This window comes from Oxyura jamaicensis, chromosome 11, assembly GCF_011077185.1.
Source record: "Oxyura jamaicensis isolate SHBP4307 breed ruddy duck chromosome 11, BPBGC_Ojam_1.0, whole genome shotgun sequence".
In the NCBI taxonomy this organism is placed as follows: domain Eukaryota; kingdom Metazoa; phylum Chordata; class Aves; order Anseriformes; family Anatidae; genus Oxyura; species Oxyura jamaicensis.
Window position 1 is genome coordinate 14,440,044 of NC_048903.1, and position 27,171 is coordinate 14,467,214.

General features: G+C 38.2%; 1 long non-coding RNA gene across 2 annotated transcripts in view; it reads left to right on the forward strand.

Annotated features, from left to right (window-relative positions):
- The window catches only part of LOC118172756, a 132,934-nt gene that overhangs the window by 62,031 nt on the left and 43,732 nt on the right, over window positions 1–27,171 (forward strand). For both annotated transcript variants that reach the window (XR_004753850.1, XR_004753849.1), the window contains one exon: window positions 4,530–4,668. This is a non-coding gene — a long non-coding RNA (uncharacterized LOC118172756). The remainder of the gene's footprint in view (window positions 1–4,529; window positions 4,669–27,171) is intronic.

Genomic DNA, 27,171 nt, shown 5'->3' on the forward strand with positions numbered 1-27,171 from the left:
ATATGTACTGTTTTCTTTAGTTGCAAACTCGCCCTCCTTGGCTTGCTTCAATAATTATATATATAAATGTGCTGCACTATCTTGGAAGATGTTGTTGTATTCCAGTAATGATAACTGTGTAGTTTCATGACCCTCCTGAGCTTACATTTGAGGACTCTTTGGAAAATCTGCCATCATACCACAAGAATGTGAGGTGTAGTACTGCCAATTTTTTGAATTATTCATTAGAAGATTAAAAAAAAAAAAAAAAAGGCAACAAAGACATAGGATTTTGCTTTTTATGTATGACTTTACTGCTCTTCATATTTTTTAAGTAAAAGGAATACAATTCTCCTATCTTTTTCACAACCACAACTCAAAAAGAAAAGAAAATATGTATCCTTCAAAAAGTTGGGATTTCTGGGAATACATTTCCCTCTTTTAACTTGCATTTTAACATAAGGTAAAACATTTTTTTGACAAGGTAAGTAGAGTAAACAAAGATCAGTGAGAAAGCAGAAATTATTGAAGTACTGGAAAAACTGCTGCAGGCTACTTTTTCACACATTGCTGCTCAAGTCAGGATTATGCTATGACAGTTCTAACTCTCCTGCTGACATCCTTATAGACTCTATTACATTATTTACTTCTTGTAAAATAACATTCTATTACAGCTCCTTCATGTCCTGCTGCTATTCTAAGTTCAAGGGGAAGAAATTCTGCTCAACCATAATTCTTTGCTTCCAGCTTGTTAATATGGCTCTGAGGAGATCATTATTAAAAAGACTGGTGCACAGCCTTATTTCATACCCCATTTTCTGTTGCAGTTACAACTGTATTGCTAGGGTCTTGGTCTTCACTTAAATCAACAGCACTGCATAAGATGCATTAGCCTGTGTCTTGAAGTATCAGATGAAGCATGTCCCACCCTGAGCTGAAGACGTAATGCCGTTTTTAAGTCAGTAAGGGGGAAAGCTTTCAGATATTTCTCTTGCTTTTTCATTGCAAGGAAAAGTGAAGCCAGTCATGCAATCATACCTGATTTCTAAAGAAGAAGAAAAGATTCTCAGTAGACTTGCTGGGAACATCTGTGGATAAAACAGGGTTAACAGCAAACAGATTACTCAAACCCTCTCTGAAAATGGACTTAGGTCTCTTTTTCAATGTCAGGACATAATATGTCAAACACGTATCATGCAGTCCCATGTAAGGAGTCAGTTGAAACTTGTTTTCTGAGAAGATGTACTTATTAGGACCCAGAAAATGAATTTGCCTACTGTCTCTGAATTCTCAGGCCTTTCGTCTCTGTAAGTCCAGTTAGCAGTTAGGTGTACCACTAGCAAAATATTCCCACAGTATGGTAGAATGCTCCCGAAGCACCAGCCTTTGAAAAGAAGTACTTTCATGACTGCCTGAAGTCACCCTGGCAAGTCAATCATCAGCCCTGCTGCTTGCAGTGTGAATCTTGAAAGCAGTACTTGACACTTGAAGAACTGGCATCAAACCAAACAGCAGTGACCACATGCTTTGAGATGGTCAGAGGACAGGGAACCCCCGGCACTACACACACAGTTCTGAGTAGAGCACTTCATCTGCTTTCAAAACCCATTTGGTTCATCTCTAATGAAATTTAAGTTGCATTTTGTCAGTAATAATACAGACAACATGATAATTATCTAGTTATCCAGTCCATGTGAGGAGATACTGCATAAATTTCCCAGCAAAAAGTGAATCATATGTGCTCTTTCTTCAAGGCAAACAGTGAAACAGCTAGAAGATCAGCACTGACTGAAGCAGCATTTCATTATGTATAATATATATATATTATGGTCCTGATAAGAGCAGTGCAGAGCATTTGGCTGTTGATCTCTGAAGTTTGGCAGGGACTGTGCGGGAAGGGTGGCATTTGCCACTTCCCTCAACCTGAACCAGGACTTCAGTCACCGTTTCTAGTATTTTCACAGTTTGCTGCACAGCCTATAGTTATGGCACTGAAACTTGGGATAAAGTTATGAGTTTGGGACAGATTCCCATTATTTTGCTTCACAACATTCTTGGTGTGTCTGCAGAGTCCCTGAATGGGTCAATAGACGCAAGCACAGGACAGGTTACTGGCAAAAAAAAAAAAAAAAAAAAAAAAAAAGTGTTGCTAGTGTTGCAAATTTTGTTTCCCTCAGGCATGAAAGGCCATCCTCTTCTTCATCTTCTTACCTTTCTATTTTCCCCCATCCCCAATCTGGCCTGCTTCTTCTGTAAGAAGTGTTGTTTCTTCTCTAAGAAACGTTTTAGAAAAATTTCAGTACAAATACCAGGAATATCTGACCAACTGTTAAAGTCATTTAGCTCAAATGCCTGTGGAATGTTTTTAAGATCCAATGTCTTAGCTCATCTTGCACTGGCAATCCAGTTTCTGAACCAGGGAGTCATATATATGTGTTTTTTTTGTTTGTTTGTTTTTTTATACCAGCAATTACTGTTATCAAAATATGTTAAATTAACTGTGTTCTAGGAAAGCAGATAATTTCACTGTAGACTTGTAAATATCCAATAAAAGTGAAGCTACCTTTTATTTATTGCAGAGGCAAGCACATTCATCAGCATGCCTAATTAAAATTTAACAATTAATAAGCAGTGGCAAACCCTGTACGAAGGTCAGTAGCAACCTAAGCAAACTTATCAAAAATGCAAAGGGGTTTAGAGTTTTTAAAAAGTTAATTCTGTCTTTAATTAACAGATCTAATTACAGTTCTGCCATAGCAAAATGCAAAATGATCCCTTCAAAGGACGAGAAGTCAAAGGTTTAATAGTGAAGATAACCTTCTTCTTCAGTACATACTGACCCGAGTGTAGAAGGGAATTTTACCAAGCAGTCAACAGAGCTGATGGGATGGCTTTGATAGAAATTAAATCTAAGCAATACATAGAAATCCCAAAACAACAAAGGAATTGAGAGGGAATAAAAACTCTCTCCTGTTTTGGGATTTGAACTAACACCAAGTCAAGACTTCGGATAATCTCTCTTCTTAGCAAGTTGTCAATGTATTTGTTCTGTGACCTTTGATGGTTAGTTTTGAATAACACTTTCTGTTCTATAGATTGTATGTGTTTAATTTTCACCTTATTCAACCACAATGGACAGCGCAAAAATGAAGGATAATCTAGTATAGTAGAGCTAAATACAATAGAGCAAAGCACTTAAAATTCCTGCAGTTGATACTCATCATTTAGGAGATGAAGGGCAATTTTCCAAGTTTCACTAAATGGTTTAGTTATGCATTACTTCTTCAAGAAGACTAAGAAAAAAACGAGCATTATGTTCAGTGTTTTGGAGGAAGAGGCTGGGAATGAACAGAACTGGGTTCATCAGTAACCAAATGAAATCTTCTTCGTTGATTTATGTGGGCAAGGGTCATTACATGTGGGTAATATAAAGTGGCTGAAAGAAAAATTAGACTGCTTAAAATTAATAATATATAGCTGAAATGAATTGTTACTATTCATCTTTACATTTGGATTAAAAGAGAGAACACCAGCATGAGTGGCAAGATCACTTCAGGGAAACCTGACCTATGTGTCTATCCTTATTGTCCCCTTTTATACCCTGCCAACGCTGAAGTGAGTAAAGGCCTATGGAACATAGGTACATAAAGGAGAAACAGTTGAATATCAATAGTTATCTTGGAGAGGTTCAAAAACACAGGAGCCATATTCATCTTTTACTGGCAACAAAGTACATCATGACAAATATTTCAGCCAAAAGGCTCATTACATGCAACAAGAAAACTGAGAGTCTGTTCTGAGCAATCTCCATGATTTGTCCTCTAGCTCTACAGTTGCACCATCATGGCCTGAATTAATTTCATATGGCATGATAATTTTCTATTGGCTGCAGGAAGAAAAAAAAAAAATGAAGCCCACTCAGGCTGACGAGCATTTTAAGACTGATCCTTTATTCTTTTTCTTACAAATAACGTAATCTGATGCTTTTAAATTGCCTGTTGAACCAGGCAACCATCCCATCAACATACCATGCTAAAGTAGCTTCATGCTAGTCTTGTGCTATATATTTGAAAGCAGAAATGGTGAGGCTTTTAAATGTAGCAGATATTTTGTCTACTCAAAATAGCTAGACTCCCTGTGTGGCCATGATATGATTCACACCTTTAAGGAAATTATAGTGATCAGCCTAAAATTTGGGTGCTCAGAAAGATTTTATTTGGTATTTGGTAATTCTCTGTATCCTACCTCAGAAAAGGACAGAAAACTAGTCCTGCTACATTGCTTAAAAACACTAGCAGTGGAAAACACATACTACATTATCACATTCCTTTCTTTGATAATGCTTGCTTCAAAATAAGAAATGAACATAATTGCTTGAGTTCTGCTGATGGGAAATACAAGAGGTAGGCATTATTACTGTTACTGTTATTATTATTATTGAAGTAGCAGGAAGTGCAGTGCTATAAAAACTCTTCTAACTCTTCTAAGCAGTCACTCCCTCTAACAGACCATTAAAGGTTCACTTCACACTTACATCTTTTTTTTTCCAGACTGAATCCTGAATCATTAATTTTGCACTTGATGTTCCTAAACGAAAGCTTTTTGAAGCAAAACCTTCTCTTGATGTCTGAATGCACCCTGAAGATGTTAATCACCAGAGCCACAAATTCAAGACAAAAAGCCATCCAGGTACCTTGAATTTATTGAGACTTGAAAGCAGTAAGATGGAAAGATTTTTATTTTCCAGCACTATATAACATCCAATCTTTAGACAATAACATTTACTAATAGGAATCTGAGCAAACAATGTTGTTAGAAATAATATATGGCCCAAGACACTATATGAAAGGGTGGTAAATTAGATTTGAGAGCAAAGAGAACCAAACCAAACCCTTCCTCCCCTCCCTTGCAAAACTCTTTCAGTTTACAGATCAACTGCCTTTAGAGATAACATTTATGGAGAGACTTGACAGTAAGGGTAAGTACAATATTTGGACTGTGCAGATGAGATACATATAATGAAGAAATAAAAAGTTTTATGACTTGTACCTACTATAATTTCTCTTCTTTTTTTTTCCCTTTCTTTTCTTTCTCCTTTTCTTTCCCCTTTTTTTCTTCTCTTCTCCTTTTTTGCCCCCTCTTTCCTTCCTAATAGGTCTTTCTCTGTCAGTGTTTCACCAAAATAAGGAATGAATTCAGGGATCATAAAATGTCAAGTACTTTGTTTTTGTTTCAAAGAGACACCCATTCCCTGTATCCTTCTCAAAGAAAGACTCTCAATTTCTTTTAAGATTAACACAGCACTATGAAAAAAAGAAAGCTTTTTTTTTTTTTTCTTTTTCCTGGTCCTCTGGGGATCGTTTTCATTCTCCTTTTCTATTTCAGCATAAGTCATTTTCAAATTAAAGCAAACACATGATGCAAAGGGTAAATTTTGTTTAACTGTTAATAAATGAAGACCACCCATTTTATACCCTGTCAGGCACACAAATTCAGAATATCTCATGCATTGTTGCCCTCTAGTGTTACTTCAGAATGTATGTAGATGATTCTATCCATAAAAAGTGAACAAGAAATACATGTTTCAAAGAGATAGGAGCAGATCTAAACCTGAGAAGTGACTGTTTGTAAAAAGAGACATTTTGTAATCCTTTGACTTTGGTCGGGTTAATTATCTAAGGTCTTTACGAAGTACCAGTGCTTTGAATATTAATTTCTATACATAGGAAGTAGGGGAGCACAGGGATTGTTACTTTGCTCTCCAGGTCTCTACACGTTTACTCCAAAGAGGATGCCACTCATGCCATATGGGCCTTTTGATTTACCCCAAGTAGATGAAAGCTTCTCAGGGAGTTCAAAATGCTTGGTTTAGCTCTGGGCCAGTATTAATAAAATGAATAAATATGGCAGTATAAGTTCAAAACTGTATTGCTGTAGAATGGCAGGAACAAATTGGATGGAGTGTGACCTGTTAGCACATCTGGCTCATGAGATTTACATGTGCATCAAAAAATGGGAAAAAAATAATTATTTTCTCTGGAAATATTTCAAGGCTTTCCAATTTCCAAGGAAATTTACAAATTGAAGTAGGGAAAAAAAGAAAAGAAAAAAAAAAAGAAAAAAAAAAGCATTTCTGTCCTTAGGGTCCTTCTGACCCCATGTCACTAGATAGATAACTCATTAAACCTGATCTAATAAGATGCAGGCTAGTTGGAATTCTAAGTAAGAGCAATCATCAGGAGTTTTCAGCTTCTTTGAAAATCACATATTGGTGGATACTTTAATGGATTAGTGCTATTACCAGACAGGCATCAAAAAACATGTATTTATTAATTTTACCCATCTGATGGGTTTCTGCTGGAGAGCATATCATGTGGCTTGGTGAATAAAGTTACCATCTATGGGATGCTGATAACTCAAATTCTGGACCTCATGTTGTTTTTATGTGCTTCATTTTTCCCATCTAGAAAATAGGATGATGAAATAATTCTCTCACGTAGAATTCTTTGAGATCTATAGATGAAAATGGTCCATCAGAGCTGGGGCATTACTAAATAATATCCAGATTTCCTCTGAAAGCTCTAAACATAATAAGATAAAATGCTAGATTTTTATTCTCTCCAAACTTACAATAGCTTTTCAGAAAAGTTCTCAAAGCTTCATGGAAGTTTTGAGCCCAGATCACCACATTAATGTCCTTTCTGCAAACCATGCAACATACTCATTTTGCTACCATTTAGGAGCCTGTTTGAAGGAAAAACTGAAGGACTCCAATCAAGAGTCCCGAAATGTTCCATGCAAAATACAACTGCCAGTTCTCTCACAGATCTTTTCATCCTATGCTCATGCAGGAGCTCTTCTACATCCCTTCAAAAGATTTTGCTGGGAATAAGCCAATGAATTCCAGCCAAGAACTCTACTCATTTCTTATTCAAAATCTTGAAATCCCCAACACAAACTGAATCACAACACTCAGTCCTAGCTGTTATAAAGAAAGGAATGTTACTTAATTTACAACTGTATACTGCAGTCAACTTTGATGACACAGCATGACTTATCTTAATAAAAATAACAGAATCATATCACTGACTGGGAGTTGTTCCTGCAGTCACAGCTCTCCAACTCAGGGCTCTGCGGAGTCACAGGGCCCATCACTGGTGTTGAAAACAGAGGCAAATGAAGGAATGAAACGTCTGATTTGTCTGTGACCCTATTTGTGAGGTTTCCATCCTCATCAAGTAACAGGCCAGTGTTATCTCTGGTCCTCCTTTTGCTGTTAACATATTTTTGAAAGCCCTTTTTATTATCCCCTGCAGTACTGGACAGCTTCAGCTTTAATGGAGCTTTGGGTGCACAAATATTCTCCCTACAATGGCAAACAGCATCTCTGTAGTGCTCCTGTGCCACCTGACCTTGCTTCCAGTGACCATACACTTTCTTTTTCCACCTAATCTCTAGAAGATCCCTGCCCAGCCAAGCCAGCCTTCTGCCCTGCCTCCTTGACTTCCAGCCTTTTGGAACTGCATGTTCCTGTGCTCTTAAGATGAGGTACTTAAAACATGACCAGCACTGAGGGACCCCAGTGCCTTCAAAAGCAGTTTCCCAGGGGACCTCACTAACGCATTCCTGAGCAGCCTGAAGTCTGCTCTCCCCATACCCAGGGCAGACTGTATATGTTACACAAAACTTTTTGAACACACTTTGCTAACATTTATGTCTCCTTGACCTGCTTGTGAGAAGTTAACACATTTCTGTTCAGACAAGTTTGAGAGAATGATTTAAAATTTGATCTTGAACAAGAAACTATTTTTCCAAAAGATTGCAAATATCTCTACCATTTCATGCACTGAAGCTCATTTTTTAAATGTTGCTCGTAACTAGATTTTATGGTGAATCTTTATGATTCAGGAAAATCAAATATCAGAGTGATTTGTGTCCACCCTTCACAATGGTTATAGCTTTATAGTAATTTTTGGATGTGGATTAGTTGTTCTATATATTCTAGGCCTGTTAAAAGATTTATATCTGAGGCTTAATGAGTAAATGTACTCCAGGTTGCACAGTTTCCTAGTATATCATGAGGCCAGTTGTCTTCAAGTATGAAACTGAAGTAAGAGATTTTCCACAGAGGAGTCAAGGAAGACTTCAGATCAGCAGTCTGAAGATTTACCTCACAGACCACAGAAACTGCAACCATCACAGCTATAAGCACTGGTCTAACTAGAATGATCTGTCAGGGCTGGACACAGTGTAGAAGCACTCAGTATGGCTCTGTGTATATGTTAAACGTTCTTATCAACATGAGAGGAGACTCCACACATCCCAACAAAAGACACAATCTGGAAATAAGCTCTGGCAATTTACTACTTATTCTGGGCAGAACAGCTGTACAGAACTGGTACTGATGGAACTGCCAGTTCTGATCTCTGAGCAAAGGAAATGAGCATGGTACATGCTACCTTCATTTGCTGGCTCTGGGACACAACTGCCTTTGGGCCATGGCTGAATATGTTGCACTCGAGTTACTATTAAGCCAGCCACAGTAGTAGTATGTGTTAGGAAAATAGCACCTTAACTTACAATTTGAACTGGACACAAATGAGATTTTTCATGGTTGAAATAGGAGTTGTTTAATTTGGGGATGATATATTTCTTAATTTTTGCATAGGCAGCCTAGACTGGCAGATAGGCTGTAGAGGAATGTCAGAAAATTCACTGAGTTCAGAAAATCTAGTAGTTGCTTGCCTGAACAGGATTTTGTCCCTGTATTCCTTCTCTCCTGGAGAAAAATGCAGCTGAGTATAGGGATCCCTTTACACTCATTAGATCTGTTCCCTGCATGTCTTCTTCCTTCCTATATGAGGAGAAATACATTTCCAGGGTTGTCTTATTCTTGTTAGTCCTGTACAATCAGAGCTGTTGGGAAAGAGTTTTGTTTTTTTATTTTTTTGTCTCTTACATTAACAATAGAGTTTTAACTAAGATGCCACTTCAGAAGGGCAGTAATGAAATGCACAAGTCAAGAACACAGCTGTGACTTTCAGAGTTTGCAGGGCTGTCAGCTAGAGAAAATGCATCTTTACCTGTAAAGTGGGCAAATTTATTCTGTAAGACTTCGAGGGAAAATACATTTGAAACTTCACAATGCTATTTATTCAGAGTCACTTTTCAGCATATAACGAGTTGTTAAAGTTCTCACAATAGCAAGAATCTCATAAGCATCTCAATGCACCTTAAATTTTTACCTCTGTCAAGAGTCAGCATCCAAGTTTATAACAAGACCTGGCTTCTTTTATTTTGGTGGAGAGACTCTTTTAATCAGCTCACAGTTGCCTGGTATGTGTCTAATTTTATGCGGCAAGAAAAAGATGAGCATTATCTGCACTGACTACACAAGTTCAGAGATATTTTGCTTTGAAATTTACAAACAGATAGGATCCATGACTAGAATTATAAATGCAGATAGGCATAACACATTTAGAATTGTATTTCTTTTCTTCTAAATTGTTTCTCTGCCTCTTGTCATTGCTCATGTAACTTACCAACAGACCTAGGACTGGCACAATAACACAAGTGTCATTGGGCCAAATTCAGAGAAGGATACAGACTCTGGTTTTGTATCTACAAATGCACATGCTAAGATTATTCACATTTAAAAAGAAAATTGTTTGTGAGATATATGGAAAAATTACAAGAAACAAGAAAAGTTCAGCTTTAAATGCATTTCTACCACTGTGCTGGCAAATCTCCACTACATTCTGTAGAATTTAAATATGAACTGAGAAGAAAAGTTGGCCCTGGATATAGCATAGACCATGTTGCGTAGGTCTGGCCAGAAGCAGACTAATCTAGAAAGAGAGTTGGTTTTATGTGGTTTAAGGTCAGTTTCTGCCTTACGTCCCACAAGGCAGAAGAGCAGAGGAAGGCCTATAAAACATACTGCTTCAGTGGAGGAACAAATATATAAGGCTGTTGGAGATATTAAGTATACTTCCAAGCAGATATTTAGTATCTGATACATTTTTATGACAGCAATTTAATTCAAGACTAAATGTTCATAGAGATAAATGACAGCTCATTTGGGAATTTGAGGTTCCAAGTAACTTAAACCTTACTGGTTTTAGTACTTAGGGTCAAGCTCCTCTTCATACTTTCAGAGCCACATCCATTCTTCCAATCTGTAAGGTCAAAGCACAGGCATGTAATGGATTCTTTGTGCCTGAATCCCTCTAACTGCAGAACAGGAAAGCAGTCAACATGAAGGGCTATATGTCTTATAGTAGAGTCTGGGTTCAGCTCCCCCAAGGTACATTGCTTTCAGGTGGCATGAGATAAAAGAGATAATGGGTGCTTAAGCTCATTTAGGATCTGGGCCTCAACCTCCTTCCAAAATTAATGTCAGCACTAATTAGCTCCTTAAATCACTGGTGAATGGGTATGCAGAATGAACAAACATTTATCTTTAACACAGTCCTTTCAAAATAAGTGTGAGATGTTTGCCGAGAAAATATCTTGAACGTGTTGTACTTCGACTGTACCTGTGCTGTAGCTAAGCAGAGAACTCGCAGATCTCTCTTAGACTCTGCAGTATGTTCATTTTCAGTTTCAAGCAGTTTAGTGGTAAGAGATCCTTCCTTAGATATAGCTACAAATATCAGAATTCCCACTGTGAGAAAAAGTTTAAATATTCAGAAATTTCTATTCAAAGCATCAGTTGAAAATCACTATAAGAATTTCTTGCCTTTGTCTTTTATCTCATGAAGAAAAGCAAAACCACAAAACCTTAAGAAACAAAGTCTGTCTTTGACCTTACCTCAACTTTTGGTTGCCCGGATTTGACATACAGGTGTATGGAAGTAGAGTCGTTTGTTAGTTAGCAATTGAATGTGTTTGCAAGTTTAATGATATGTCATCCAACCTATTTGATTACCATAGTAGAGTTCAATCACACAGATAACAAGCTCTTACAGATCTGGAAGCTGTACTCTGCTAATAGCTGCTGCTTTTCTGTTAACCTGCTACAGTGCACTTGGACATCTGTAAGTTTTGGCAAATTCAACTTGACATTGTCTTAGAGAGGGAAGGGAAGACCACAGCTGCATGCCCTAACTGTAATTCCCAAAGAACCTGAACAGGGCCATTTATGGATAATTATGTAATTCTCTTGGTCCAGTATAAAAAGGATCTGATAAGTACTGCTATCTTTGACTGTTTTCACAAATCACAGGAGACCTTTAAGGGAAAACCTTTAGGCAAAAGCACTATTAGAAAGTTTTCAGAAATTTTCAAGCTGCATATTGTGAATCTTGATAATGTTTCCTTAGCAGTCAGACATGAAGAGAGTTGTCCTGTTGTTCTTAGGCTTTAAGTTTTGAATGTAGGAAATACACTTGTCTTTGTTACAGGATTCAACTGTAGCCTTTGAAACTGTAGTTGACTTTATATGTTCTTGGCTTGCTGACTTTGCTGTATCCTCTTAACAGGATAAATGATCTCATGTAATAACAAACCTGACAGATCTTCATAATTGATCACTATTCTTCACAGATGAAGGGCACAGGATGCAAATAGAATAAAGCAGCATAACTATTGTGCAATGGAAGTATTGATTCTTTTAATAGCAGTGCTGCCTGTCTCTGTAAGTGCCCACCTCAGCAATAAGAAATTATGGGGAATAATACAAGTGGGAAGTAAAATTAGAATGAAATGGGAAAAAAAAAAAAAAAAAAAAAAAAAGTGTAACAGAACTTAGTGAGTGCCTGCCAAGTAGTCTTATAGCCTAAGGGTTCAGCTTTATGTAAAGCCCTTAACTGTATCAATAGATTCTTTTTGGACTTGGGAAGGCTAAACAAGTGTAACTGGGGGAGGGGTAATAAATCAGCCCTGCTTGAACTGTATAGAAGTCAGGGGTCTTCAAGACCCCTTTAAACAATTGGAATGATTTACAGATGAATGATTGGCATAGACTGAGAGGTACTGTGGGTATTGTGTAGAGTGATGTGGGAAGGACTGCTCACACCTCTTACAGCAAATTTATAATCTAGCAAATTGTGCTTTCAGAGCCTGATGTCCTTGATAAACAAGAAATGGCAAGACTTATTAAAGTGTAGTCCAATCACTGTTATACCCTGATACTGGAAGAGATAGGTGTCAAGTTCTGTTACTGCTCAAGTTTTCACAGCATCCAAACGATCTTATTTGAGGTGTGTGAGAAGACACATTGGCATAATATGTGCACACCTATTCCCAAACCTGCAAAACCACTGCAGGAACCCTTTAACCTGCTCTTTCATCTTCTCTTATACATCATTGTTGTCTCACAATCTGCTCCCACTGAGCACGCTGCAGTTGTCTAACGAATTTCACATTCAGATGGTTGACTCACATTACACTCCACAGGGTCATACGAATGTTCTGAAACTGACAGTTGTGATTACAAGTTAGTTGGGTAAGAAGAGGACCCCTGGGCACAAATCTCTGATGTACCTGAAAATTTTTTTGGCAGCAGTGACTAAATCTATCCCAAGCCTACAAGGTCAATTTGCAGCTCAGTTGCTATCCATATTTATCTGCCTCACACATTAAAATTTTGCTATGACAGTGATAGGATCTCTAGGAAATACCTCAAGTAGTTTCTGTAGATAGCCTGTAATACTTGTTGCCTTTAAACAATCTTCCAGGACATATCATTGTCCTGATGATTACATCTATTCATTTTCAAGATAAAAATAAGTTCTTATAGTCATAGAATTCACCTTTAGCTTCAGATCTCAATGCCCTGTAACTTGGTAAGCCTTGGTCACAGCACTGTCATCAAGTGTAGGCATTGTTCTGCTAAGCAATAAAGGGAAGTGCTTGGCTGCTAGAAGGGACAAGGAATACAGTGTAAGATCACTAAGTTACTTAATTTACTTATGTTAATTGTGATATCTCATATCATTTAGGATATCTCATATCACTTAGGAAACACTTCCTAAGATTTTCCTTCTCTTCCATATTTTTTCTGTTCCTGTTTGCACATACTCTTTTCTCCTAAACACTTCCAGTTTCAGATTTGTCAGTAGGAGTTTGTAGTTAAAACTAATGTATTTAATCACAGTAGTAGTATGTCAAAAGCACCAGAAAACTACAATTACAAAAGGTGTCATTCAACAATGTCAAGTAGATTTTAGAAGCAATAGCAATTTTTATAAGGAAACAGGAGGGGCAAAAAATTGGACTGTTGAATCTGGTTTTAAAATGTTTAGCATTTAGAAAGTTTTGAGGTATTTATCATAAGATGATACTTGAGAAGTTTTCAGCAGAGTCTCTTGACAGAGAACTGCTCTTGGTTCACAGATCATCCCAGGCAGTGCATGACTTTGTGTCATACAGGTACATGCCTGACATGGAGAAATGTTTTAACTATGATTTTACAATGTGCTGCTCCCAATACAGTCCACATCTGAACTGCTAAATAATGTAAAAAATAATGTCATTAGTCTGAGGTAGCTGTTAAATATTGAGATACTGAACTGATTTTTTTTTTTTCTGATGTTTTTCAAGAACAAAAGCACGTAAAAAGAAGGAAGGTTGTTCAGTGGCTTGGAGAACCTGTAGTATTTTTGTGGTAGGCTCTAAAATGAGCAGTGAAAGGTGTTAAGGGAATATTTTTCTCTAGCTTGGTGTTATGTGTTCCTGAAGTTGTGATATATCCTTGTAATATGAGGGTTGAAGAACTTCAGCATTCAAACACTGTCACTACAACTAACTGCTCAAAAAAGCCTACAATAATGTATGCTGAAGTCAACAAGAGTATTTCCATCAGCTGGAATGGATATTGGATCAGGTTCAACACAACAGAGATGCAAACTCTGCAGCTCGAGCTCTCAGAGGAGCTCTCCACTATGTCAGCTAAAGAAAACTCTCCATTAGCCAAGTTCATATTGCCATCAATATGAACACGTAAGCAATTCTGCAAGGTAAGCCATGCACTAGACAGTAGTGATAGGCACAAGATGCAAGTCAGTAAATATCTTCAGAAGCACCAGCTCTATGTGCTATACATGCGCTATGATACGCATTATGTAAAACTTCTGCTCAGCAGAATTAGTCTTTATAGTTAATTTTGATAGTTAATCATAAGACTGTATTTTATAGTTACTCCACCAAGAACATTCACTAAGATAGGGAGGTAAAATACAGGGAGATGGAAATGCATATTTTTTTTCTGAACTTATATGCTGGTTTTCATTGTGACCTAAGGCAGAGTTGCTTTAGCTCTTTCGCCATCGTTATTCAATTGCTAACATAGCAGTAGCACTTAAGTAGGGATCACAAAATGCTAACAGTATTCTATTGTGAATGCATGCTCTTGCTATTCACAACCTGGAATCCTTGTCCTGCAAAGTTTTGCTTTTTATTTACAGCTCTCTAAGCACACTTCTAGAGGTATATGTTACAATCTTTGTCAGGGATACAAACAATAAAATATTACTATATAGCTGGCATCTCTGAAGCTAGAATACAACCCAATCAAACTGACACAACTGATAAAATCTGGTGCTGCAACTCTTGCGAAGTCTTGGCAGCACTCTGAACTGCTTGAGTACAGCATGGTCCTGAAATCAGTATGATGTTTTTGCTACAGAAACGCACTACATCAGTACCAGAGAATAGTGTCCTTCACTGCACTGATTTAGTGCTCCATCCTGACCCTATTCTCATCAGGAATTGTCCACCAGAGAAACTCAGTGTTTTGCTGCTTTTAAGTAAGAAATCTAAATTAGTGAAAGCTTCAAATGGAGGTGTATGTTTTCTTTTGCTAGCAGAAAACCCTCTGTCCTTCGCATCGATAAAACTGATTAATTCTAAACTTAGTAATCCTATTGAAAATGGTTTTATCGTGCTCTTTCTGAGTCTAGTAAATGGGGGAGAAAAGTGGTAGTTACAGTAGACGCAGTATGATACGGAGGGTGAGTCAGGTTCTAAAATCCAGCATGTGAGGGTTGTTTTGTTTGAAAAAGTAGTGTAGGCCTAGATTATAAGTGTATCTTTAGCCATAATGTGTTCTTTACTTACCACTTATTTCTAGAACTAAGTTTATATTAGGAAGCAAAGTATTTCTCCCTTTGAGGGGAAGATTTTGGTCTCACGCTAGCATTGCCCACTTGATGACAGGAGAAAATATTAACCATATGTATCTTTGAGATATTTATGGTGATATGGTCTATGGCATAATAGATTTTATGGCTAAAAGAGGCCAGCCCTCTTGTATAAAACCTGCCAGAGAATTTCACTGACTTCTGTAGTTAGAGTTTAGAAACTTGTTCAGTAACTATTGAACTCTTTATCACTTAATTATTTTATTCTCCTCTCTGCCCCATAGGAGCAATGTAAATTCAAATGAAAGAAAATGTAGTGTTTTGAAATAACTTGGTACATGTTGACTTCTAAGTGTCAAATATCGTTATTAGACCTGGTGAGAAGGATGAAAAAGACTGTTTTGTGCCACACAGAAATGCGCTGTTTGTAACACAAGCTCACAGCAACGTTCCCGCCCCAGCACGTTTCCTACTGCTTTTCCATATTGCTGCAAGTGATACTAGAGAGCTAGACAAAAAGAAACAGCTTTTAGATTTTCAAAGATATATCTTTCCTTCTTTCATCTCGTCTCTGCTTATCTCTTGCTATTGTTGAGACCCCCTCTAGGATGAAGTTTAAAGAACAATGTGGAAAAACAAAGGAAATAACAAGAGTGGTTTTTTTGTTTTTTTGTTTTTTTGTTTTTTTTTTTTTTAAAAGCCTTTCTCAAGAGCCTGTGCTCTCAAATGCTTACCTTCAGGTTTTAATTTTGATGTTTGTTTTTTCTTTAAACATATTCCACTCTGTCATAAACACTCCTCATGTAATTTCCAGTGTCAGGAAGGGAAGCTTGGGGCTTGAATTAATTGTGTAAAGGTACAGTTACAAGGAGAAGCAGATGGCAGATAAAATGTTGGGTGAGATTTTCTGTCTGTCTAGCCATCCGTTCATTTATTGTTCGTTTCCATCTGTCTTTGCCTGGCTTCCAAGATTGCACTGTGTATTTCTCTAAGTGCTGTTAAGTGCCAGAGATTTGACAGAGTGCTACATTAGCTTACCTCAGCAAGAAGAAATAGCATTTGGTTATTCTGAATTGGTTTTCCATTCAGTATTTTGTTATAGGATTTTTAAATGTATGTGTTCATGTCTGCAAAAGGCTTTTATGATAGGTTTATTGTGTAGCCCGTCTTAATTGGAGATACTTTACCTACACATGCTTCAGGGTTTTTCTTTGCTTGAGTGCTCAAATCATATTTGCCTTGCAAGTTTTTAATCCTTATTCTCTTCTCAGTTGATTTGCCTACTTAAAAAAAAAAAAAAAAAAAAAAAAAAAGACTTACTCAGCAAAATACTTTTAGGTTTTGCTAGTGTGGGAAAGGAAAGGTTTCAGTAAGGTAGGTGGGACTGTATTCAACATTTAAAGTGACTTTCCTGAATTCTCAGCAGGTTTGATCCCTATAGTAGGTGTTGCTTTGGGAGGGACATAAACTTCCTGCCTTTGTCTCTCCAGATGTGACACTGGGGTGCTAACGCTACTCTAAACTGCAAAGGTCTGATTTAAAAGGACAGTTAAGCCATATTAACTGTTAATAGTTTGTATACCCTGCTGATAGTTGTAAAGTTTTGCAGCCTCACAAATAGACTCTCAAAACGTGGCATTTCGAAACTCTTCTCACGTTTATTTCCAGAGATACAATAGTATTTTATGTGTAACATGAGAATCTATGTATGTGTGTATGTCAGAACGCAAAGTCTGTTGTGTGGATTACCAGCAGCTTCAGGTTATAGGACTGAAATGACCCAAAACAAAACCACTAAAATGTCATGGAATCCTGCTTAGAATAATGATAGAAATGCCCAGTGAACTGAATGATGTGATGTTAACAATCCCAGGATGCGGAAAATGATACAAGTACTGTAAGTTAGATGGCCAGGGGTAATGGCCAAGCACTGATGTCAGGACCTCTTAGGGAAAGGCCATGGGAACTGACCCAGGTCAGATGTGCAATTGAGATGGGATGTATGTTTTGAAGAAAAGATCAGGAGCTGGAGGTAAGGATACATATCTTCAGGTCATCAGAGCAAGATGATCATTTTAAAGGCATGAAAATAAAAATTCTGACATCTTTGAACTACCTAGAGGTGGTTACCGCTTTGTTCTCAGTGTGGTTCTATTAACTGTTCATGCATTCATCCTCTCTCTGATTTCTTGACCTGAAATAACAGTTGTGGGATTTGACTGAAAAACTCCGCAAAGTTGCATAAGGTTTTAACAGATTCTCAGCCTTAGCAGGGAAAAAAACATTTTTTCTTTGTATATTTCCAGGATACTTGTCCTCCCTCCTTCTCTAAAGAGTAGGTGCCATGATTTCCTATGTCAGATCTATCTGTGAAATACTTAAACATTGCTGGGCACTGAACATCACTGTAGAATCAATTCAGACATATGCCACACAGCCCCAGCAGGAACTGCTGTGCTATTATGGAGGAAAAAAAAAAAAAAAAAAAAAAAAAAAAGATGTTTGTCAAACCTGAGAAATGACTTGCACATCTATTTTGTTGTCAGCTTAAATATATTACTACTTTTTTCATTATTATTTTTCACTCACCTGAGAATATTTCTTCATGCAGTAGACTTCAGTGAAAGCCATTTGGGTAAGAATTATAGGATTAAGAAATATAGGATTAGAATCTCTTTTCATAGAAAAATGTTTTTTTCATTTCTAAGCAATTATTTTCTTGGACTACAACTGAAAGTTCCCCAAAACTCTATGCTTCAGTTTCTGAAAGGAGTAATTCCATCATGATGATTCCCATATGTTTTGTAAAGAGAGAACTAGCTGTCTGTACTCCATTTGCTTGAAAAATATGCATTCAAAATTTTATCTATTTATAGTAGACATAGATACAACATGTATCTTAATGTCTTATAAATAAATGCTCTCTCTGTTTGCTGGCCATTTTCATGTTATAAGCCTTTCTGAGATACTCTCTTAAAATCTTAGCTGACATGTTTCCTGTCATTTTATAACATTTCAGTGGTTTGGGACCTGAATTCTAATACATTCCTAAATCTGATTTTGTTATGTTATTTTATTTTTGAAATTGCATGGTCACCTCAGTGCTGCTAAGATGTTCAGAGTGAAAAGAAATGAAAATTTTTTCTTCAATCTTTGTTTTGCAAACGTGGCAACACAGTAACATGAACTGTTCTCCACGTACTCTCATGGGAGATTGCTGGTTTGAAAAGTCTGCAGTCTGTGTAAAAATACCACAACCAGTTCCTTTGCCATATTCCCTTAGAGAATCTGAGGACACAGGAAAATTTTGTCTAACGTCTGCTGAACTCCTGACCATCTGCCTACGGGAGATGTCATGTTGGAAGCTGCCCGTTGTAGGTTAGACTCATTGCTCTAACTTCCCTGACTATTCGGACACTATAATCAAGTTACTGATTTCCCTAATATAGTCAGTCCCATTTGCAGAAAATGTTTTCATGTAAATACTCCCACCAAGTAATGCAATAGCCAACTTCATCACCATTTTCCTTGGCACCTCTGTTTGTGAAAGAGGAGGAGAGCTGTTGCAATGTCATGCAGACTGTCTTTCCAACCTCACAGTATCTGGCAATAAATACTTGGATAGGAGAGAAATGAAGTTGTGAAACTGAATCATGATATCTCAACAGATGGTCATAAGCAGCCTAAGCATGAGCTGAGTGCATTGTATGTTGTACGGGACTCTGAAAAGATGTACACAGTTATGTTTTACATTAAAAGGAAACACCTTAGCTAATCTAGATCTGTACTGTATTAACTTTCAAAGTTACACAGTATCTTCATTGCACTATAAGGTAGATTATTGGTTCTTCTGAGCCAAGAAGCATGTAAAAAAGACAAAAGGGCATAGGCTTCTATCGAATTTATCAGAACAAGTTAATGAATTGTATGTGAAAAGGGGGGTTGGAAGTATAAATATGTTCTACATCCTTTCCATGACAGGCTATGGAATATTTATTATAAATGGAGACATAAAGCAGGAATAATCTTCCCCATGACCTCACTGTGACAAACTGGCTTCCTAATTCTTGCTGAGTGCTGATTATTACTTGGCTAGCACTCTGAGCTGAAGATGAAGCATGTGCTAAGTTGCAGGAATTCTTACAAGTAGGCTGAGCTATTTTCAGAAGGGCAATTTTAAGGACACATTCATGTTTTTACTTGCAGGAGTAGTTTTTTTCTTAAAGCATACAAGTAGATCCACATGTGGAAAACCTCCAGGCAAACAATATGAATGCAATTGCTCATTTATACATTGTATTTTGTGCCTGGTTCAATGGAGCAGGCTTGTGAAGTGTGGGGTTAGAGAGCTTGGTGACATGCTATGAAAGGCTTTCTCCTGAAACGCCTTTCTTGGAGGTGTATATCAAAGGAACAGGTGTAACATTAATAAACATGCTTCCATTTGTATCGACTTGAAGAGAATGCTACCAGGAAAGGTAGCTTGGAAGTAGATGGATATAACATGAAAGAGTAGGGTTAAGTGGTGCCTTGCTGAGTATTGTCACTTGCTGGAAAGTTTTGAATTATGTTTGGGTACAGACCTGTCTTGTAGAAGGAAGCAAGGATTGAGCTCCTTGCAGCAGTTTTGCCATGCATGTCTATGCAGTGCTTTCAGAAGGCTGAAGAAGACTGAGAGAAGGCTGAGAGAAATCACAGAAAGAAATAAAAAATATTGACGAGTACCATTAAATAAAAGAATTGTGCCATTCTTCATGCAAGGTTTCTACTATGTAAAAATCATTACGATTTGAATTGAGACAAAACTCCTTCTAGCTTGTACTTGAAGGTGGCAATGACCTTAAGCAAAGACTCACCAGATATGACTGGCCATCTTGTCTGCTCTCCAGACCTGTAACTGTATCTGAGCCAGTCTTTCTAGTGTGCTGAGAGCAGTGCAACAAAAACGTTGTACTGTTTAGGTTTAACCACATAATTTTAATCTAGGTCGGTCCAGCCAAGTCTACCTGAGCAGGTGTCTTGTTGCTTCATCCTTTCACCATGCTGCAGGATGTGCTGTACCTATTCTAGCACCAACCTTTGATCATTTCCTCTTAAGCTTACACAGCCAGGAGTCCTCTGCAAGCTTGCTCTTCCCATGTTTTCAGAGCTTAATAGTATCCTCTTTGCAGTTTTGTTCCACAGATCACTTGATGCGTAGATACAAGGACAAGAGAAAAAAGTGAAAAGTTCTAAGGTCTTGCTGATGCTGAAAAGCAAGAACAGCGCACTGCTGGGGATGGTTGTTTTAGCATTTCTATTAATAATGTCCATAAAGTATATAGAGGAAGGCTTGGTCATTCATTTCATAATAATCTAAACAGCTGTAACTTGCTTTTAAAGTTTTCCCATATGGCACAAGAGTTTCTCTGCAACTTATTCTATCTCACCATGCAGTCTGCTTCTATGATACAACACTTCTGTTCTGAAATTAAGACCACTAGGGGAGATCAGTGGAGGGAAATGTCTCACAAGAAGAGTGTAAAACATCAAACAGAATGAGCAAACACCTCTTTTAACTTCTAGATGAGCTGTGGGAAGCTTTTGCTTGTATGAAGTCTCATGGACTGCCTGAATTTAAATCTCCTAAATCTGTGAAAACAGAGAGGGATTTTTTATTTCTTTCAGACCCAATATATGAGAGAAAGCTCTGCAGAGTTTTTAAAGGAATGTTTCTGTAGTTACTGATCTGGGAAGCAATAAAAATCCACCAAACTGTCCTCTGCAAGGGAATTAATGGTTCTAGTTTTGCCAGCCTCCTTAGAGTGTTTTCCACAGGCTTTGGGGAATACCAAATTTCCATTTACAGGGTAGTTCACCACAAGGAATGATAGAAATTCTTTCTAAATTAAGAGACCCTAGACAGGTACTTTTGTTCTGAATCATTAAGGGTTAAGCCCATGACCAGGAAGATCTTCAATCAAGTCCTACTGTAATTTTCAAATCAAAGACAGACAGATACAGCTTAATAGTGAATCATCAGAAGCTGATATTTTTCAAGGGGCTACAGGAATTTGGTCTGCTCATCACTGAACCAAAGATCCTTTCAGTTCTTGCCTACGCTTTTCAGTTAATATGGCAGAGCAACAGAATTGAACAAATTGCCAAGGGAATGAACCTAAGTCCTAGAATAGGCTGTGCTATGATTTGTAGGTTCAGAAGCTGTTCACATTTTTGTTTCTACAGGCTTGAATTCTTTGATGTCTTATGGCTATTAATCAGTGACACAGGGTAATTCTGATTACAAGATTGTGTCTGAACAAAAGGTCACTTAAAAAAAAAAAAAAAAAGGTAACATCTGAATTGGGCTTCACAAGAGAGATGTTTCTCCATAGCAGATGTCATAACCATGCAATACTCATCCAATTTGCAGGAACAGAGGTCAAGTACTTGCAGAAAGTGACCTCTAGACAAGAAGAGAACACAGAGTCAAAGAAACTGCTCTAGGGAAATACAAGTATTCTGAAGGATTGCTTTTAGGGTTCATCACTGAAAAGATATTAACTGCATAATATAGAAATTAGTTTTGATACAGAAGGAAAACATAATTTTTATAGTTCTAACAGAAAAGAAAAACATTTTACAAACATTTTACACTTTTACGAGTGTTAAGAAGCATTAGTGGCTGTGTAGTCCAACAGTGATGAATTTTACTCACACTTCAGGTGAGCTGTGTAAAAGCAAGAGTGTGTTGTACATGTAGATAGGAAACTCAATACAGTCATGGCTTCAGAGGTAAAGGAGGTACTTCAGGTTAGAGTACTTTTATAACTGTAATGGCTAGTGTAATGCTGCCCTAATAAAACAGCAGGGAGCAGCTCTGTCTCTTTGCTTATGTGTATAAATACTCAGGACCAGGAAAGGAGAAATCACACAAGAATAGGCTACGGAACTTTGTGAACTATGATAGCTAATATCTATTGTACTGAAGCAGGTGAAATAATTGTATTATTTTAAACACCTACTTAGAACAACAGGGATATTCAAATTGTTCCAATTATCCTGAAGTAAAAATTTTGAAATGTGCTTATCTCACCTCTCGGCAGTGTCACAGAACACAGCCCCATGGCACTAATTTCCGCCTGCATACAAATGAGCTGAAAACTGAGGCTTGTGAAAGGAGATGAAGGAAGTGTGCTTTTGTCAGGATCTCTTTTGGTGGTGGTGTGGAACCCACACTCGCTCTGATGATGCCCTTCAAGGAGAGGTGAGGTGCTGTCTGGTGAGCTGCCGTCAGTGCCGTCAGGTAAGGGAGATATATTCCAGTTGTTGGGCTGACGGCAGCTCTGGTTGTGTCTGTGGCAGAATGAAGGGGCCGGAAGTCTATCTGGAATAAATAAATACCATTTCTCCTCCTCCACAGACTTTGCGTGGAACCTGGTGTGCATAAGTTCAGCTTCTACTACAGAGAAGCACACCATCTGTGCAGGCTAGCACATACCTCTTCCTGAGGTACGAAAAAAAGAGAAATTGTCAAATGGCACCAGCCCCACCTGTCTGAGGAGTTTCAGAACTGAAGCTCTGAGGGCTGGATGACAGTAAATTCTTAAGGAACAGTGTTAAATTGGGACAGAAAAGCAGAAACCAGTGTGAAAGGGGAAAAAGAGACCCAGACGGCAGCATACAATCTCAGCATGACTGAACATTTTGTAGTGAGCTGGGCCATGCGAGGGTAGCAAGATTTTGAGTGAGACCTAATTAAAATCATCTGGCCCTCATGAAGGAGATGTCTTTCTCTTTGCAATTATTTTGTGTATGTCGTGGATATTTAATTAGGCATGTAGAGCTGATGTTTCTGAGACAAATTCAAAGCATGCTATTTTTATTGTATTGTTGTATTGTTGGGCTTATGGGTTACAAACACTGCAAGTGTGTAAGAACAAAGAAACTGCATTCAAGGCTACAGCAATAATTTAGGACTGACACAATCTGCAACTTCGGCAGTTCTCTGTATCTGATTTTTGTGAGGCAGTAAATGTCTGAGTAAAAATTATACATCATCCCAAACAGATAATGATCAGCAGGGTTTAGTTATTTCTTCTTTGACCTAACCACCTTCACACAGTTATTTTATGGCTTATTAATATTAGGTGAAACTTTGGAGAATGGTAGTTCTGATATTTTCCATTAATGTCTTAATGTTTTATTTTAGTTGATCTTTTTCTTTTCATCTTCTTTTCAATGATCACGGTTCTAAAAAGAGACGGTTTGGGAGCTTTCTCCTTACAAGTGGTCTTTGCAGCAAAAAGTAATTCAGCAAGCAGCGGTTAATGTGTAACCACTGGACTGATGATGTGCAAACTCTGGCTGTGTCACTATAATTCCACACATCCTGCGTGTTTCTAACATGAGGATAAAATTGCATGTTGTGGCTCTATGAACATCCAGAGCACTAACAGAGATACGAAACCATAAGTGTGTAACATTTTGGTGGTCTTCCTGCAAAAATTTTGCAAAGGCAAACTCAGAAATCATACCTGAATGTTTTTCTGTGAGCCCTTATGGTTGTGGCTTGTTTGTTTGTTTGTTTGTTTTCCTTTTCCCTCATAGAGCTAGAATTTAACACAGACAAGTAGTAAACATAAGTGCTATTCCTCATATGAACGGGGATCATAGGTTCTCTCGCCTTACATAAGACATACTATTTTCACAACCAAGTTCAAGTTTAGATAAGCATAAACGTTGGAACACACAGACCAATGAAGCAGGCTTTCTGTGCGAATTCCCAGGTGCAATTGTTAAGAATCTTTCCCTCTGGACTCTGGACTCCGACCCTTTTTATATTGTATGATATGAGGGTTTTCAATCAACAATAGTCTTTAGATTTAGAAATGGGTACATAGAAAAAGGTGAGATTAAAAAAACAAAAACATAATTTGTACACATATATGCACAAATACTTGTTCCTGAACATTTCTGAAATTCAGTTAACCCTCAGACATCCTTTTTAATATTTGCACTCCCACCCAAAGATTTGTTTCTAGAATTGCTAGGTAATGAGGAATCGTATCTTACAGCTGTTTAATAATTCAGCAGCCCTTCATCTGCAACTCTTTACTATGAGAAAACTTTTGAAGGTCACTGCTGATTTTAGCACTGTATTTGTAGTGTAACTCCAGTCTGTTTGGTGAATATTCCTCCAGCTCTTGATTCCTCACTGAGCTCACTAGGTGGCTGTCTAAGAACACATATATTCTTTTACTCGCTGAAATATAGTTCCTTTACTGCTCTGCCATTCTCTGAGTTCACTCTGGAGAGCACCCTCTCATCAGCCACAGGAGGTACCACTGCAAAGTCTGGGCTGAAAGAGCCTAACTCCATAGGTATCAGACATCAGATCTCTTCGATTAAACCACTTCCAGTCTCCAAAACCTGGTAAAGTCTGAAGTGTAGAATTAAGTATTTATATCAACTAAGTCAAAACCTCAGTTGAAAAACTTTCTTGCCATACCCGTTTTTGAAACTCTAGGTGATATATTCATAGAAGTTGGATGAAAACAGGGAATAAGGTAGAGCATGCATATCTAAGGCTAGTTTGTTCTTCCAGTAGGCTAAAGAAGTGAGGCGAAGCAACTTCTAGAAACTGGAAACTGTAGCTTGTGAGAGAGTAAATTCAGAAAAAAACTATGTGCTGTTCACTTAACATCCTTCATGTTGTAAAAGCTATAGAATCATCTAGGTTTGAAAAGACTTTCAAGATCACCATGTCCAACCATTAACCTGACCTACTGAGTCCCACCACTAAACCACGTCCCTTAGTGCCACATCCATACGTTTCTTCAATACCTGCAGGGATGGGTATCCCACCACTTCCCTGGGAAGCCCATTCTAATGCCTGACCACCCTCTCCATGAAGAAATTCCTCCTAATATCCAATCTAAACCTCCCATGGCACAACTTGAGAGTGTTTCCTTGTGTCCTGTTTTTTGTCACCTGAGAAAAGAGACTGACACCTCCTTGCTGCAACTTCCTTTCAGGAGCAAGAGGTCTCCCCTCAGCCTCCTCTGCTCCAGACTGAACAGCCCCAGTTCCCTCAGCTGCTCCTCATCTTGTTTTCTTGTCCCTTCACCAGCTTCGTTGCTCTTCTCTGCACACACTCAAGCAACTCACTGTCCTTGCAGTGTGTGGCCCAAAGCTGAACACAGTACTCAAGGTGTGGTTTCACCAGTGCTGAGTACAGGGGGACAATCCCTCCCCTAGTCCTGCTGGCCACACTACTTCTGATGCAGGCCAGGATGCCACCGGCCTTCTTGTCCACCTGGGCACACTGCTGGCTCACGTTCAGCTGGCTGCCAACCAGCATCCTGAGGTCCTTTTCAGCCAGGCAGCTTTCCAGCTGCTCTTCCCCCAGCCCGTAAGGCTGCATCAGGTATTACCTTATTACCAGATGTCCTTACTACCAGATGTGGTTTGAGTTTGACTTGTACACACAGATTTTGTATGGTTATGAATCCTTTAACTTATGGGAAATTACTTCTGATTGAGATGAAAATTGGACCCCAAGGCTCAGGCTGAGCTGAACTTTGGGCATGTATTTCTGTTTTCCAGTGCTTTTCATTGGAAACCCTGACTTAGGAAGGAAAATATGCATGGATCTCTGTCTAGTCCATGTGTCATCCTGTTGTCTTCAGTACTGCAGAATATAAAGCAGAGAATGAGACCACACAGGAATACATCTCTCTAGAGCGCCCCTGAATCTTACTTACATGGTTTGTGTTACTCAGTACTGCTCCAGAAAGATGAGGTAGGGAATAGGCAGTATCTTGTCTCCTTGCCTTAATGTAATTGCAGCAAAGCTGAATCAGCACATGGCTGGGAATGATGTTAATTGCTTATGCATGGGTAGGATGGGAGAATAGTAGGAAACATAAATGTTATCTGCACTTGATCAGTTTTTTCACATCACTGTGTTTTCAACAGGATACTTACATTCCATACAATAATAATTTTTCTTTTAGCATAACCTTGTTGAAAATCTTAGATTTACCTGACACTTTAACAATATTCAGTTGGAAACACTGAAACGAGATACTTAAGGCTGGAGGCTGGGTCAGCTCCATATCTTCCAGAAAATCTTAGACTGTGAAATAGTTTGTTTCCTGTCATCAGAACACAAAATGCTGATGTACAGCTCTCCAGTGCCTTCTGGGAACTGTAATTCGCTTGTTCTCTGCCCAGCTCTGGTATTTTTTGGCACCTTGCAAATACATGATACCTTTTCCACATGAAGATAAATGCATAGTTTTAAGCCTTCATTTGCCATAAATCTTAATTTGCATATTGCAAGTTTAGCTGAAATAATAACAAATTGCAGAAGTGTTTTTGCCTGGCTATCAGGAGAGTATGAAAGCTAGCATTCTTGGCTCACTATCTGCAGGATTAATCTGAAACGCTAAAACATGATACTGGAGCTGATCAAACCGTGCAAGCTACACCTGAGGGGAATTTTTCTCATGGAATTCATAAAAACGTCCTTATTTTCTCTTGATTAGATGTGACTGTTAAGGTTTAAATAGAAAGCAGCAACTTGTACATAGACAGCAGTGGGAGCTTTACAGTTCCAAAGCCATAACTTGTAATCAGCATAGTTCCCTGTCAAAGTGGATTACCCCAAGACACTTCACAACCAGCTCTGCTCCCCACCCCCCCATGGCTTAAGGGGGAACCTTGGAACAGGAGGACAGAAGCAGAGAAAAAGGGGATGCAATTGTCCGAGAGAGACAGAGCTATGTGCCAAAATGTCTGAAGGCTTCAGGACTGTATGAATCTCACATTGTTGGTACTTTATTTTTTAATCAACCACTGTTACTGAAAAGACAAATCCACTGTTTGTCTCCCCCTTGTATATAGTTCGTACACTACAGTAACACAATTTGGAAACTGAGGTGTAAACACTGCTTTCAGAGAGTCCTTTGGTAGCTGCTGGCTGGGATCCATCCAGGAGGCATGAGGTTCAGAAGGTTAATGAGAATATCAGGGAAGAGCATTTACAAGAGCCAGCACCAAGAATAACCCAGTTCTTGAAGTACTCTGTCCCTGAGCAAAGTGTAATTGTGTCATCTAGGAAGCT